This window comes from Lissotriton helveticus, chromosome 12 (genome assembly GCF_964261635.1).
Source record: "Lissotriton helveticus chromosome 12, aLisHel1.1, whole genome shotgun sequence".
Lineage (NCBI taxonomy): Eukaryota > Metazoa > Chordata > Amphibia > Caudata > Salamandridae > Lissotriton > Lissotriton helveticus.
In genome coordinates, this window is record NC_136073.1 from 792,571,808 (window position 1) to 792,589,156 (window position 17,349).

The 17,349-nt window shown below is 45.6% G+C and overlaps 1 long non-coding RNA gene across 1 annotated transcript; it reads left to right on the plus strand.

Moving 5' to 3' along the window:
* The first annotated feature begins 14,355 nt into the window (after positions 1 to 14,355).
* Positions 14,356 to 15,944, plus strand: LOC144799377 (uncharacterized). Its single transcript, XR_013603800.1, has 3 exons — positions 14,356 to 14,458; positions 14,905 to 14,982; positions 15,544 to 15,944. It is a non-coding gene; the product is annotated as an uncharacterized LOC144799377 (long non-coding RNA).
* The last annotated feature ends 1,405 nt before the right edge of the window (positions 15,945 to 17,349 follow it).

Below are 17,349 nucleotides of genomic sequence, written 5' to 3' on the forward strand. Positions count from 1 at the left end.
ACTGGAAACACTGACGTGCTGGCCGGGGAAGCCAAACTGGCAAGTCAGAGAAACTGAGACTAGGAAGCCACCTGGTCTCGTACTAATGTTGAACAAGTAAAGTAGGGTGTCAAAGCGGCACGAGAATTGAACCATTATAATCCTGATACTGACTGAGGTTGATGCTTATCCTTTTTCTTTCAGAGAGGGAAGGGGAAAAATACTCTGGCATTTCTGTGACAATCACCTGATTCAATTTAATTAAGCAAGTTGTAGTAGTTGATCTTCCATCTGAATACGTGGGAATACTACCCTGTTCCTTTGAAGGTGAAAGTCTTTCTTCTTAGGGTGCCATTTCAGATCAACCAAGAAACTGCCTTAGTGTAAAGAACATAATGCACTTGTTGAACCCATTGAGTTTGAGGAACGATGTATTGTTGAGTTAACTGTGGGAAAGGTACTTGATGTAAGCAGCGCCAAACAGACTGATGGAATAAGAAAGCTTAAAAGAACTTTTATAAAAGTGAACCGTATTTTTCTAAAATTGGTGTAGTGTCATTTTTGAGTGGATGGGCGCTGGGTTCCTGTGAGCGTGTGACTCAAGCTTAACACTTTTGCCTTTGGAAGGACCTTCCTACTCTGTGTCAGGCTACCCTATGTGGACTGGTAATCCCAGGTCCAACATAATTGGTGTCCAGCGGTGGGATTAGGACTTGTGCTTGCGTCCACTTGGCAGTAACTCAGTGTGCACCACTTGCCTACACCTGGAGTTTTCTCCTAGCGGACTCCCTAATTAATAATTTTTGCTTTTCCAAATTTACTTTTGGTGGTGGGTGGAGGTAGCTTTTAATTACCCCCTTCCTTAACCTCTTCCAAGTGGCTGTCCCTGACCCTAATTGGCAAAATGGAATTTGATCTGGAAGAATTGGAGACCTATACTGTGGCCCAACTCAGGGAATTTTGCCAAAGTATGGGAGTGTTTTTCAAGCGTGGTGCTAAAAAGGGGGGAACTCCAAACCAGCTTGAGAGCGTGGGTGGCAGCGCACCCAGATGGGAAGGAAGAGGAGGAAGAGGGGGATCGGGACACTGTCATCGGAGTGGATGGACTGTACCAACCTGAAGTGGGGAACCTACTAACGGGTCCTAGGACACTTTCAAGGGAGGGCAGCAGTGTCTCTGAAAGAAGCTTGACCGAAGCCGAATTAGCTGACAGAAGAGAGAAAAGACAGCTGAAGTGGGAGCTAGCTAGGTTGGAAAAGGAGAGGGAGGAAAAGAGGATGGCTCATGAGTTGAGTCTCAGAGAGTTAGACCTCAAGGCCCTACAAATAGGGACTCCTAGTACTCCTGTTGGTGGCAGCAAATCCAAAGAGATAGCCAGGGAACCCAGACCCTATTTGCCCAAGGACGTAGTCGCCAGCTATAGCGCAGGGGAGGACATTGCAAAGTGGCTGGCTGCCTATGAGGTCTCCTTAAGAGCCCATGGGATATTTGAAAGACACTGGGGGGGTGGCTTGTATAAATACATGCCTCCTGCAGGGAGGGATACACTTTTGGCCCTAGAGCAGGGAGAGCAGACCCACTACCCCACCATGAAAGTGGCACTGATAAAAAAAATGTGGGCTGACTCCAGAAAAATACCGACAGAAGTTTAGGAGTAGTCACAAACTAGGCACACAGAATTGGGTGGATTTCCTGGACTATGCAAAGAAGGCCCTAGATGGTTGGGTGCAAGGCAGCGAGGTGGGAGACTACGAGGGGTTGTATGATCTTATCCTCAAGGAGCACCTACTCGAGAAATGTTTTCCCAAGCTGCGACAACACCTGGTGGACAGCAAGCTGACCAGCCCCCGGAAGCTTGCTGAGGAGGCGGACATCTGGGCTAGTACCCGGGTGTCCACAAAGGGGACTGGAGGGGATTCCCAAAGGACCGGACAAGGCGCTCCCCAGAAGAAAGAGGGGGGAGATAAAAGAGGGAGTTCTCAAGAGGCCCCCAAAACAATTTCCAGGGAAAAGGAACAGGATTCATTCCCAAGGCTAACCCGCAAAGAAACCCTCATCCTGACCATAGTCAGCAGCCAAGGGTTGTCCGCTGCTATGAGTGTGGTGGGGTTGGGCACTATAAAGGTGATGTTAAGTGCCCAAAGAGACCAACCCCTCCCACTGGAGGAAAAGCCCCGGGAGTAGCTAGTGAGGTGCTCGGGGAGGAGTTGCCCTTAGATAATGGGGGGGAGTGGGTGGGTGTCACCTTAGTGTCCCTGGGAGATCGGGAGATGGTTCCTAAGAACCAGGTCCCCTCAAATGCTACTAAGTATGGGCAGTGGGTCACCATCAAAGGCCAAAGAGGGGAAGCTCTGAGAGATACAGGAGCCAGTATGACTATGGTAAGAAGTCATCTGGTGTCTCCAGAGCAGGTGATTCCACATGTACTCCACCCCACCGCGATGGCTGACGGCAGAATGGGCCACTACCCAGTGGCCGAGGTTTCATTTGAGTGGGAAGGGGTTGCAGGTTCACTTCGAGTTGCCGTAAGCCCTGCCGTGCCGTGCCAGTGGATTGTCTGTTGGTGAATGATGTGGAGCACAATGCTTGGAAGGAGGTGGAATACCGGACTCATTCTGAGATGCTGGGTACACCTGACTGGGCATGTGCTAGCACAAGGTCCGCGACTACCCGGAGGGGGAGTTCGCTTGGGCTGGAGCCTGGAACAAAGGCACAGCCGGCTGCCAAAAAGGGAAAGATGCGGGGACAGGAGAAGCCTGCCTCGGCATCCACGCTCCGTGAGACGGATAGGCCACCTGCGGTGGTGGACCAGGAGTCCACGGAGGGGGATGTTATCCCCCTGGAGAACTTACCTATCCCTGCCGAGTGGCATGTGGAAGGAGCGCCTACCAGGGAGGAGTTTTGTAAGGGCCAGAAGGAGTGCCCTACCCTTGAGGGACTGAGGCAACAGGCCGAAGCCCAGGCAGCAGGTAACGTTACGGGGAATACCATATTTATTGGGAGGATGCTCTCCTCTACAGTGAGCCAAAGGCACCAGTGCACGGTTCGTCACGGGCCTTGGTTGTCCCTCACCGTTACCGAGCCTTTCTTTTAGAACTGGCTCATGAGATACCCTTGGCAGGACACTTAGGACAGGACAAGACCTTTGCCCGGCTTGTCCCCCACTTTTATTGGCCTCAGATGAAGGTGGCGTCCGACACTTACAGCCAGACATGTGTGTCTTGCCAAGCCAGTGGGAAAATAGGGGTAAAGCTGAAAGCTCCCCTGGAACCACTTCCTGTCGTTAGCACCCCCTTTGAAAGAGTGGGCATCGACATTGTGGGGCCATTGGATCCACCAAGTTCAGCTGGTCACAGGTTCATCCTGGTTCTGGTGGATCACGCCACACGATACCCAGAGGCAATTCCTCTGAGGATCATTACTGCACCTGCAGTGGCGAGGGCCCTGATGGGGATCTTTACCAGAGTGGGTTTCCCCAAGGAAGTTGTGTCTGACAGGGGAACCAACTTCATGTCAGCTTACATGCGGGCTATGTGGAAGGAGTGTGGGGTTACCTACCGGTTCACCACTCCTTACCACCCACAGACCAATGGTCTAGTGGAAAGGTTCAACAAAACCTTGAAAGGCATGATCAGAAGTCTGCCTGAGAGTCTGCGGAGGAAATGGGACGTCCTCCTACCCTGTCTGTTTTCCTACAGGAAGGTTCCACAGAAGGGAGTGGGCTTCAGCCCCTTCGAGCTTCTGTATGGGCACCCTGTGCGTGGACCTCTCAGCCTGGTGAAAGACTGATGGGAAAAGACTCCCAGGAAGCTTCCCCAGGATGTGGTGAGCTACATGCTGGCCTTCCGGAGCCAAATGGCTAAGTTGTGGAAGCAAGCTTCTGACAACTTGGAAGCCAGCCAAGCAGTGATGGAGTGGTATGACCACAATGCTCATCCAGTGGAGTTGGAGCCTGGCCAGAAAGTGTGGGTGATGGTACCTGGAGAGCTTAGTGCCCTCCAGGATCGCTGGACAGGCCCCTTTGAGGTGATGGAGAAGAAGGGTAAGGCCACTTAGTGGATCTGAAAACCCCCAGACAGCCCCTACGGGTGCTCCATGCCAATCGCCTCAAACCCCACCATGAGAGGCCCGAGGTCATCTTGATGATGGTGACCGATGGAGCGGAGGAGAGTGAGCCTCTCCCTGATCTATTTTCGTCTCAGGAAAAGGATGGGTCGGTGGAGGGAGTGATTTTTTCCCCAACTCCTGAGCAGCGAGAGGACTGCCGCCAGGTTCTGGAGCAGTACTCCTCGCTGTTCTCCCTTGTCCCGGGAAGGACCCACCTGTGTACCCATGATGTGGACACAGGAGACAGCCCACCTGTGAAGTCTAAGATCTACCGGCTGTCAGACAAGGTGAAGGCCAGCATCCACAGTGAAGTCACTAAGATGCTGGAGCTAGGAGTAATTGAACCTTCAAGTAGCCCCTGGTCTAGTCCGGTGGTTCTGGTACCAAAAGCTGCCCCACCGGGCACCACTCCAGAACTAAGGTTCTGTGTGGATTACCGGGGACTGAATTCAGTGACCAAAACTGATGCACATCCGATCCCTAGGGCGGATGTACTTATTGACCGGCTGGGAGCTGCCCAATACTGGAGTACCTTTGACCTCACTTCAGGGTACTGGCAGATCTCCCTTACAGATGGAGCAAAGGAAAGGTCAGCCTTCTCCACGCCTGAGGGCCACTACCAGTTCTGCGTAATGCCCTTTGGGCTCAAGAACGCCCCTGCCACCTTTCAGCGGCTGGTGAACCAGGTCCTCTCAGGGATGGAGGCCTTCTCCGCTGCTTATCTGGATGACATTGCCGTCTTCAGCAGCAGTTGTGAGGACCATTTGTGTCGCCTACAAGCTGTTCTCCAGACCCTGAAACAGGCTGGCTTGACAATCAAGGCCAGTAAATGTCAGATCAGGCAGGGGTCGGTTGTGTACCTAGGCCACTTGGTGGGCAGGGGAATGGTGCAGCCCCTCCAGGCGAAGATTGAGGCTATCATGGCCTTGGAGCCCCCCCCCAAGACCCAGACCGAGGTCCGAGCCTTCCTGGGCCTCACAGGATACTACCGTCGCTTTGTGAAGGTGTATGGCACCATTGTGGCACCCCTAACTGAGCTTACATGCAAGAAGCAACCTCGACAGGTAGTCTGGACGGAGGCTTGTCAGCAAGCCTTTGAAAAGTTGAAACAAGCAATGTATGCAGCTCCAGTCCTAAGGGCCCCGGATTTTTCCAAGGAGTTCATTGTCCAGACAGACGCATCAGAGCATGGCATTGGGGCAGTGTTATCGCAACTCAATGAAGAGGGTCTGGATCAACCTGTTGTCTTCCTGTCCAGGAGACTACTTCCCCGGGAACAGAAGTGGAGTGCAATTGAGCGGGAAGCCTTTGCAGTGGTATGGGCTCTGAAGAAGTTGCGGCCATACCGGTTTGGCTCGCACTTCCTGGTTCAGACCGACCACCGACCCCTTCGTTGGCTGATGCAAATGAAGGGAGAAAATCCCAAGTTGTTGAGATGGTCTATCTCCCTACAGGGAATGGACTTCCGGGTGGAACATCGGCCTGGAGAGGACCACGCCAATGCAGACGGTCTCTCTAGGTATTTCCGCCTTAGTGATGATAACTCCCAAGGGGTTGGGTAGCTATCCCCACTTTCAGCTGGGTGGGACGCGCGTTAGACCTGTAGGCCCTTTGGGTGGTTCCCTCCTATTATTTATTTTGTCCCTTTTTGCCTCCTAATACTTTTCATTTTTATGTCCACTGAAATTTTTAGTCTTGTCCTAGGGAGGGGGGGTGCTACCTTGCCCCCATAATTTTATTGAGGCCTAGATGCCCCTTCTAAATAATTTAGCCACACAAAATGGTGGCTGGAAACTGCCACAACTGATTACCTCAGGGACTGGCCCATAGACTTATATGTGGGATCTAGAACCTTCTGGCCAATTCTGGACACTTGGGACTAGGGGTATAAAAGGCCAACTTGAGGGCGGCCATTTTGTCATACAGTGAGAGAGCTAGCTGGAGTATTGGCTGTGGCGCCAGGGGGGTAGGATACTCAGAGGGTTGACTTTCTTTTTAAGGGTTGCCTCCTTACTGCTCACCCTTCCTGCAGACCTGACCCTGCTTAGATTGTGCACCTGATGACCCTGGACAGGAAGTCCTCTCGAGTTAAGGACTAACCCCTAGCCTGGGGTGAACTTGAGAGACTTTAGGGGAGTTGAGTTGAGTGGAAGTCAGCCCCGCTGTTCAGTACCTGAGAACTGACTAAAACCTTGAGAAACTCTGCAAGGTTAGAGAAGGGACTGAGGGAACTAGCTACCCCCCCCCCCCTTCGTGTCCACCTACCGCCTGCGCTTGGCCCACCCGAACTCCCCTCACCTGGGCTTAGGAGTGCAGCTGGGAAGTCTTCTTCCACACTTGGAAAACTTGGTGGAGAGAAGCGTGACCACCGGGGTGTGATCCGCCTGTCCCACAGCCGAACTCTGACTGAGTGACCAGGGACAGTGGTGGTTCCTGGCTGTGGAGGTGGGAAGTTGGCCAGTGACAGAAAGCCGGAGGCTGCTGAGGTAGCGTGGCAGAGCAAGTGGCAGGGTGAAACTGATCCTAGAAAGGGGGCGGAGTGGTAACGAGGAAATAACTACGAACACGCAGGTCCGGAGGAGGGCCACTGGCTGCCTGAGGAGAAGGGGGCGGCATCTGTCTAAAGCCGCTACTCTCCCGCGCCTGCTCAGTGTCGCAGTTTGCCAGGGAGTCGACAGAAGCGGCCCGAAGTAAAGCTAGGCAGAAGAGAAACCAGCGGAGCCACTAACCCAGTGCGACCTCCCCTCGGTGCCGGTTTGGTTGTAATTCAGCCTGGCCTGCGAGGGAGACGTCGCTGGGGGGAGAGAGACTGGCGGAGAGCTCCGGTCTTCTGCAAGGGGACGGCTGAAACGATCCAAAACACTGTCGGCCACAAGTAAGGAGGGAACTAGGGGCTGTTGAGGGACCTGGGATCATCAGCTAAAGGTCCTGGAAGGGAGACAACCCCCACCCCCCCCAATTTGGATACTGGAAACACTGACGTGCTGGCCAGGGAAGCCGAACTGGCAAGTCAGAGAAACTGAGACTAGGAAGCCACCTGGTCTCGTACTAATGTTGAACAAGTTAAGTAGGGTGTCAAAGCGGAACGAGACAATTGAACCATCATAATCCTGATACTGACTGAGTTTGATACTTATCCTTTTTCTTTCAGAGGGGGAAGGGGGAAAAATACTATGGCATTTCCGTGACAGTCACCTTTTAATTAAGCAAGTTTTAGTAGTTTATCTTCCATCTGAATACGTGGGAAAACTACCCTGTTCCTTTGAGGGTGAAAGTCTTTCTTCTTAGGGTGCCATTTCAGATCAACCAAGAAACTGCCTTAGTGTAAAGAACATAATGCACTTGTTGAACCCATTGAGTTTGAGGAACGATGTATTGAGTTAACTGTGGGAAAGGTACTTGATGTAAGCAGCGCCAAACAGACTGATGGAAAAAGAAAGCTTAAAAGAACTTTTATAAAAGTGAACCGTATTTTTCTAAAATTGGTGTAGTGTCATTTTTGAGTGGATGGGCGCTGGGTTTCTGTGAGGGTGCGACGCAAGCTTAACACTTTTGCCTTTGGAAGGACCTTCCTACTCTGTGTCAGGCTACCCTATGTGGACTGGTAATCCCAGGTCCAACAGGGCAGAAATCAGAGAGCATCCTTCTTGTGTGTTAAATAACGATTGAGAAAAGTAGGCCTCAAGTAGTCCTTGTTATACTAGCTGCTAAACCAACTATTTTTTCCACAGAAACAGCAGACACATGGGATTGGGAGAAGCAGATGCGATGATATGAGTCGTTCACCATGATCACACCAACTCAACTGCCTGGGTTTAGAGTTTTCCTTGGACGAAATAGGGCTTGTTCTCTTTCAAGCACCTGCCTTAAAGGCAGCAGGTACGAATGGGGTTCCACTGGATATTTTTCTTGCTCAAATCCTTGTGGGCCCCTCTCCTTACCGTAGTCTTGAATGCTGTTAAAGTGGGACCCCCCAGTATCATGGAAACAATAATTGATTATCCCCATTTTTCAGGAGACCCATCCGGCAAAATATCATCCAATGTCTATTGGATAGCACTTCAAGCTAATGGGGAGAATGATTTTAAATAGATTGGAGGACTGGGCACCTGAAAATGTTTTCTGAGATTTAATTTTGTTTTAGGAGAGGGGGGGGGGGTGGTTCAGCAAGGCTTAAACCTAGCCCCGATGGCAGCTAAATATGTGCATGCTAAAAAAAGAGACAGCTCTATACGGCTTTTATAACTGGTCTGCAGCCTTCGACTGTGTGAACCACAAAACTGTGACCTCTCATGGAACTGATGGGCGTGGACAACACCATAATCCTTTTCATTAGAGAACTGTAGAGAGGCAGAGGACTAATCAGGTTTGGTAAACCGGGAGAATGCACAAAACCATTTAGAATTGAAAAGCAGGTCCTACAGGGGTGAGTCCTCTCCCCTTCCCGTTTTCACTGTATACCAATGGCCTTAGTGGAGTTCTGACCATAGTATGCATGTAACGACGTGCCAACTGTAGGTAGCTTACCCCTCCCAGCTCCGCTCTATTCAGAGGATGCAGTCTTGATGGCAACACCACCATTGGCACTACAACAGCAGATTATTATATATTCGAACTATATGAGAGCTGGGACTGTTAATAAATCCAAAACATTAGTTAGGACCACAGTGTCCAAGAAAAAAATAAATATTCCTACTATCAGAAGGTGGCTTCTTAGGATGTGTAGAATTTTTCTCAACGCCAAATTGAATTGGTCTGCTATGATCAAGAATAGAACAAACATGAAAATAAGCCTAGCAGCCCTGTGGAAATTTGCCCCCAACTTGGGTAAGAAGCCTACCAGTGAACTGGTTGTAATGTACCTGGCAAAATCTGTAGCCTTAGCTACATATGGCACGGAGATATGGGGCACGGCACAGTTAGATGCACTGCAGACAATAATTTTGATTAAATAAAGTGTCTTCTGTAACAATTGCTTGTTTTATTAAATCGGCCCACTCCTTTTGTGGCTAAGAATCTGGAAAAGGGACTCAGTCATAATAAATCAAACCGTGATAAAGGATTTAATTAAACTTTTCAGAGCAGATAGTATACCATGGTCACTATATGTTAAGCAGTACTTTGCAGATCTGGGCCTAACATTCCTGTACGAACCACCCTCCAATTGCTTATCCTTTTCAAAGCTCAGAGAAGCATTTTTCACTAAGTGAGACACTGAAAGAAGGCAATTATTTGATGTAAAATTACAGTGATAGCGTTTGATAGGAAGCATGTCCTGTGGGCACAGTAGGCTATCTTCTCATTCATATGCACTGCTATTTACTGAGGATGAGATTACATTTTTCCCCTTTAATGGTGGGATACCAAGTTCAATCACATATGATAAACCACCTGTCCCGTGATGAGATCACAAATGATGCATATCTTCTTTTGCTCATTTTATAAAGAGGAAAAAAATGTATAATCCCGATCTTAAGAAAACAGCCTATTTTCATATTTCTCTGCCCTTGCAGTAATTAATATGTTGGAAAACCCTTAGATCGGTTTTAGAATTGCAAACTTTGTATTCAGTGTTAAGGATTAGAAAAGCCCCGTCTGAGAGGGTTTTATTAGGTCAGTTTCAAAAAAGTTTATATTTTGATTCACTGCTAATGAATTGATGCAAGGGTTTCAACACCCATCTTTGTGCGCTTTGGAACCAAAAAAAAAAAAAAAGGGGCGTGGTTCGACTTGGCCCATTTTAATAACTTGCTTTTATTATCTTACTCGTTAATGAATTTTAGAAAGGATTCCAATATGAAATTGGTTCATCATAGTTTTTTAATTATGGATGGTTTTTATTTCATTAGTATTTTGTACATGAAATCAGTTTGCTGATATTAATCTATAATTGTACATTCTATTCTGTGATATTCTCTTTTCTGTACTTTTATGCATCTAAATGTGACAAAACTTACCAGTCAACATACCACTCCACATTCCGTGTCCTACAAGGAATGTTGGGATCCTTCATTTGGAACAAGGGGCGTAGGCATGTTGCATTGCTGAAGCTTCAACTGCCCATTGCCATCGGAGGTTTAGGTGCTGCCAACTTTGCACATTACCCAGTGGATCAGCTGCAATGGCCATCGCGTTGGTTGGCAGGCCAACACTTGGCCACACTGGCATAACCCTTGCTGGACCAAACTGCTCAAATGATGCAGGAGCTGCAGTTACTGGCCAGTAATCTCATCCCCACACTCCAATAAGCTATGGACCATGCTACTTATAACATTAACTGTTTCTATCTTAGAAAAGTTCTGGTGTTATCCTATGGATACATTGGAGTTAGATTTTTGCTAACTAACTCACTTATTGATCACAAGTCATTACATAAACTAAATCCCTCGTAGCTATTCTTTATCTTTATTATTCACTGCCCAAGCCTACAAGAGTTTATTGGGTTACCCATTTCCTTTCACGTTTTACGCGCAGAAGTTAGTCTGTTGTGGGTCACTTCAAGTGGTTTCTTTGTGTGTGTGAGTGTCCGTCTCTGGTTTTGTCCCAAGTATATCTCAGCTTCTATATGTCTGAAGCGGAGACTATCATATACCGACGAATACGTCCTTAAAATTTCATCAGGACCCTCTCTATTGGGAACCAGAGGGCCTATTACACATCTTCCTTGTGAAACTGATATCAATCAGCTAGAAAGACTACACAAAAAACTGGTGCGCAGAATTGTATGCTAAATTTCTTTTTTGTGTTCCAATCGTTTTTATTAGATAATAATGAAGGAAAAGAAAGCAAGAGTGGGTCAATAATACATACAGTCATGTCATTACATTGCTGAGGTCAAAGAATAAGTAAAAAGAAATGACGAATAAGAAACAAGAAATAATAAGTAATTAAATAAATAATGCTAAATTTGTAATAAAGTATGCTAAATTTCTAACAGATTGCTTGAATGCAAATATAATTCCCACTGGTCTTCAAATCAAAAATATTACAAATTCAAACTACACTTTAGCTTTGGTTCCAATAAGTGCTCTCACACCTGGATGGTGCTCAGCATCGAAACCGCACTAAAACATTAAATCTTTGCTGAAAGAAATAGACACTAGAACTTAAAATCAACTCTGACACAAGTATTGTTACACAAAGGCACTTCTAGATAAGATAGCCCTTACAATCAAAGACTTTGAGGACTTCAATTCCCATAAAAAAACTAACAAACTTCAACTTGACATCAAACGATACAAAGAGAAAACATATCGCTATTTAACCAAGGACTTTTACCAACCACAAGGGCCACAACAAGGCCCTTACCGTGGCCAACAGAAGAGGATTACCTTTTCAGCCACCGACTCAGATACCGATAGTGAGAAAGGCCTTGACTACCAATACAGAGCAGGTCAGGAACAACAACCATCTACCTCACGACAGACTTTTAGCCAAGGACCGGAGAGGACAGAATCCATCCCGCAGAGGATGGCCACAGAACAATTACACACCCGGGTTCCGTCGGACGAGGAACCAATATTACGAATGGTAGACAAGAACAAAACCATCCCCATTTTCAATCTATCAAAACATCCTTTGGCAGATGTAGAACTATCGGTCCTCACAGAAGGGCTCTCATTTGTACCAACAAATAAAAGTGAGTTGTTTCTTACTAAGCTCGAATTATGTAAATTTCAGATCTATTCGGAAAAAAAAACAAAATTCGCAGACAAAACCACCGTCTCGCTCAGATGTCACTGGCTTACATCATAACTACCTTTTTTCCTTCTAATGGTATGATTTCTAAAGAAGTCATTACATTTGAAAATGCAGTCATTACAGAGATTGACAATCTTTTTAGAAAACCTAAGTGGGTGCATTACAATCTGTCAAAAGAACAGGCTTTGACTCACCTTCAATCACTTCCAGAAACAATTATCAAACCCGCCGATAAGGGCGGGGGCATAGTTCTCTGGGATGAAACAGCATACAACACCGAGCTGCAAAAACAACTATCAGTGGAAACAAATTATAGTAAACTGTCATGCAACCCCACCCCCAGATTGGAGAAAAAAAATCTCAGCACTGTCTAAAGCCGGTTTTGACCGGGGATGGCTCACTGAGAAAGAGGCAGCTTTCCTTATAAACAAGTCACCTGCAGTCCCGGCAATTTGTATACTGCCTAAAGTGCACAAGAGCCAGACGTGTCCATCTGGCCATCCTATTGTGTCAGGGTGTAATTCCATCCTTAAGCCCCTGGCACAATATGCAGACTTTCATTCGTCCATTCACTACAGAGGCCGAGCGCTATATCAGGGACACCACAGCTGTTATTAATGTGGTGGAAAACCTTCCTTTTGATAGTAGTAAGGAACTCTTGGTGTCAATGGACATCGAGTCTTTACACAAATATTCCACAGATTGATGTCCTTGCCATTTTAAACAATCTTTTGGAAAGTAGACCGAGACCCCATGCAGTTCCCACAGATTTTATTGTAGAATGCATTCGCATCTCCCTCTGTGAAAACTTCTTCATTTGCGACAAAACCTTTTACCAACAGCAAGGGGTGGCAATGGGCGCAATCTTTGCGCCAGACATAGCCATTATCGACGTGTCTGATTTAAAAACACAATTAATCTATGGCATCAGAAATCCTTTCGCAGCTAGCTTGCGATGCTGGCTGCATTATATAGATGATATTTTTTTCATTTGGCGGGGTACATGTGAGACCCTTATGGAATTCCATTATTGGATTAATACAAAGAATCCTAATTTACAATTGACACTTGTGCATGACCAACACAGTATGGACTTTTTAGATATTTCAATAAAGGCTAGTGTTGATAACACTCTATACACCACACTATTCACAAAGCCGACTGCACGCAACACGCTCCTGAAATATAATAGCCATCATCCACAAGCCCTGAGAGATGGTTTGCCCTTTGGGCAATTCCTTAGTCTTCAAAGGAATTGCTCTAGACTGGTTGATTATTTCACCGAAGCACAACAACTGAATGCAAAGCTACATGCCCGCGGGTCTCCCAACAAGCTACTGAAACACTCGCTTAAACGTGCTTGGTATAACGATCGTGAGGCACTTCTACAAGTGACAAGCAAGACACCAGTGCCCAGATTGGTCTGTGTTACGACATTCGGAACAGCGAGCAATTAAGAAACTAATTTCCAAGCATTGGACACTTTTTGTCTACCAGAATTTGCAGAAAAGCCTAGGTTTGCTTTTAAAAGAGGCACTAACCTCAGAGATAGACTGGTACATGCGTACAGAACCAAAGATATCAACATAGTTGAAAATATGCGCCAATAGGTCACTACAAATGTAATCATTGTACAGCATGCTCAACCACTAGTAATTTCAAAAGTTTTGTGCTGAATGGCAAGACCATCACTCTTAAAGGATTTTCCAACTAACACGTCGTGTACTGTATCCATTGCCCTTGTGGCCTTCAATATTTTGGCAAAACCACACAGGTAGTGAAGAAACGCATTCACCAACACCAATCAAGGATCCGCTGTCGTACAGAGAATGCCCCCTTGGTTGAGCATTTTCTTGGCCAAAAATACACTGAAAAGGAGATGCTTTGGTGGGTAGTAGACTGTCAAACCCACCATTAGCCAACCTAATGTGGACCATATTCTAACTCTGAAAGAACAACGTTGAATCTGTCTGGCAGATTGTCAAGAAAGGCCTTAATTCTTGCACTGAATGGCAAACTTTGGCATGTCTTACCTAAAGGCACTCCGTTTGATTTAGTTGTCACCCCAGCAATGCGTTTGGGACTATTCTTAAGACACCAAACTACGTCACAGCGCCACATGATTGTACATACATATGCTCTTGTATTTCTGAACAGCTTGATAGTCAAATGATACATGTTCTCTTTTTCATTGAGGTGTGTTGCAACATTCATATTCGTGATTTTAATATTTTCGCATGGCAATGTTGTCGAAACACATGATTACTCACAGGATGAATTGTGATTTGTTATTAATTGGATGTCGACATAGTTTAGTAACAAACAATATGTCTCATATTTGTTTGTGATTCTTTATTAATTTTACATGGATTTTTTTGCAAAACTGATCAAAATGTGTTTAATACATCCCTGTTGCGTTCTGTGGTTTCATAATTGCAACTGTTACCAGCACTCCGACCCTTCTGATAAGTCGTTTTTTAGACACTTCAATATGGCCGACGTTCTCCTAATCTAAATACTGAGTGCAAGTCCCTTCTTTGTCTCTGGCCCGCAATTAAACTGATTCCGGGTTGTTCCATTTAAAACCCATTCTGCTGCTAGCCCTCTGTATTCGCTGCGGACCGATGCTATTGACTTGTACACGGAACACGCTACCGCGTTATCAAACAAAGTAAGTTATTTGACTGCGTTGCTATATTTGACTTAAGCGCTATCACAAATCTCGAGTTGAGTCCTAGTATCACGAGTAATAAGTTCCACTACGCTTACACCTTTTAACTGAAATGTTTCCGATGGTCCTCTTTAATTGTTTGACCTCATTGTCCTCGATTTATATTGAACACCACTTTTAGATGTTAAGACAGCTCATCATTCCATCGATGCGGCTCCGAACACAGTACCATTCTTTCCTAGAGTGTCGGTATTTTATTAATCACTGATTGACAGCAGACTTCGATTTCATAAGAGCTGGTTTTCCTGTATGATGGTGATGGTGGCTGTATTGTCGGCAACTGTCGATTCAAGTACTTAAACCGACCGCTCTGATGTTGATCACTTGACTTTGATTTCTATGGCGGTTCCCAATTTACACACATGTACCTCCCCTCCTTTCCATAGAGACTGCTCTCGACCTGACCAGATTAATTTGCTGGTCAAAGATTTTCAACTTCGCATCCGGGCAACGCCTGGCCACAGGTATGATTAATGCCTCGCTCCTTTTATACAAATAGTCGCTAGTTTACAATTCGTAAGGTAACCCCCAGCTCTCTCTTTCCAGATTAGAGCTCCACTGCGCTAATATTTCTAGTGACTCATCTTTGTGAATATCTTACATTAGATCACCAAGTAAGTTCCTGATACTTTGCTTCAACATAGGAATGCTGGTAACACTGCTATTAACTGATTCGTCACTAGTTTCTCACTTTTTTATGAAACTATTTTGTCAATTTAAGTCTTGCTCAATCTAAGCAAAAATTCAGTATAAACGTTTGGCACAATATAAACCAGGTTATGTATATTAGAAACCTGTCAATTTTATAATCAAACATTTGAACAAAGTAGTCATGGCCTCTCTAAGACTACGCCCCAAACTGATTTTTATCATGTATTAAATGAGATTATAAATACTATAGGTTACATCACTAGGGCGTTAGCACATGGCTGTTCTGTTTAACTGTTTCAAATATTGTTTTTGTCTATGCAGTGAATGTACTCTGTTGACATAACAAGTAATTACAATATATTGTTCTTACTTAGGGGGCACTCTTTTGCAAAAAACATTCTGTCCTGATGATGGTCTTACAGACACCTGCAACCAAGACCGAAACGTCGACCTCTTCATGATCTCCATAAGCAATTCATTTGCACCAAGAATTAACCATTGTACATTATTTGACTTTGTTACTGCTTACAATTTACAGGAGCTGATGAACTGTTATGAACTGATTTGTTGTCTTGCGTATACCTCTGTTCATAACAGCTTTTTGCATATAATCAATTTGATTTATTATACCCCGTATATACATTTATGTGCTGTTTGATTTAATACAATATTTCAGACAAAATTACTTTTCCGAATGCTTGTTCTTTCCTCATCCTTTACGTAACATTAACTGTTTCTATCTTAGAAAAGTTCTGGTGTTATCCTACGGATACATTTGAGTTAGATTTTTGCTAACTAACTCACTTATTGATCCCAAGTCAATACATAAACTAAATCCCTTGTAGCTATTCTTTACCCTTACTTATACCAGAAGCCTCAGTTTAGCTCCGGCACAGGTACCATCTGCACCAGAAATCTGTAGGATCTACATGCTTTCAGGGAATTGCGGGGTGGGGCGTTCTGGAAGAGGGGTGGATATAATGGGCACACTATTGCAAGAGTGCCCTTTGAACACTAATGCAATCATGGCACCCCTCTAGGTCACTTCCTAGGGCATTATACGCTACTGGCCGAATTACAGAAACATTGGCAAATCATGGACATGGGACTTCACACCAGTTGCTGCATGGAATCCATGTGATGGGTACAGGACACCTTATCACGCGTGCAAGAGCATCCACCCCAAAGGACTTTATGCAGCACTCAAGACTAAACTGGGAGCAGGACATTGACAGAGCGCTTTCCCCCTAAAGAATGGGACAGGGCACTTCACCCCGTAACCTTTCTTGCAATGCAAAATTCCAATAAATGCTGCTGAGACCTAATACACCCCCGGCCGAGTGCAACAAGTGTATGGGAGTTAGTTTGGATGCCCTAGATGTTTTAGAAATGCTGACATGGCATACGTTTGAGAATTGTCTAGATGCACAGCTTTGGGGGTGTGACCTACAGATCCTATAAGAGGGGACCAGAAGGTGGTATGGAAACAAAGCATTATTGCGTCCCTTCCATGACCTCACCCGTATACCACTCATCCCTTCCATGACCTCACCCGTATACCACTCATCCCCTCCATGACCTCTCCCGTATACCACTCCTACTGAACATGGTCCGGACTGGAGATAGAATCCAGAAACCACGCTTGCTGTAGGTAATTGAGCTGCCGTACTAGATTTCTGCCATGTATCACATCTCTCCCCCTAACTATTAAGGAGGCATCGATCTCGACATTTAGAATAGTTAGTGCCCTGCTAGTTCAAGTTATCTAGATCACTTGTTAGTAAATATGCTAAAGAAGGAGCCAATGTCCTGTTGATCTAAACGGCTGTATATGATGTGTACCTTACAAAAAAACGTCTAATATTGGTTACAAAAACCAGCCATTTACCATATCAATTACTCTGGTGATGGCAAGAATTTAGAAAAACTGCACTCTACAGTTTAAACTGGCTTTCAAAACCAAAATTTAAAATTAGCGATAGCGCCCAAGAAAAATTAAAACATGCACTTAAGGGACGCGTTGCAAATTATTCAATATGAAAACGTGGCGCACACAACCGGGGGTGCTAACAATTTAGTCATGCTTCGATTTGCAGAACCTGGCCACACAGACATTCATGAAATGCTAAGAAAATGCATGTCTTTTTAAACGTAAAACTTCTAAGCCACAGTAGAATACA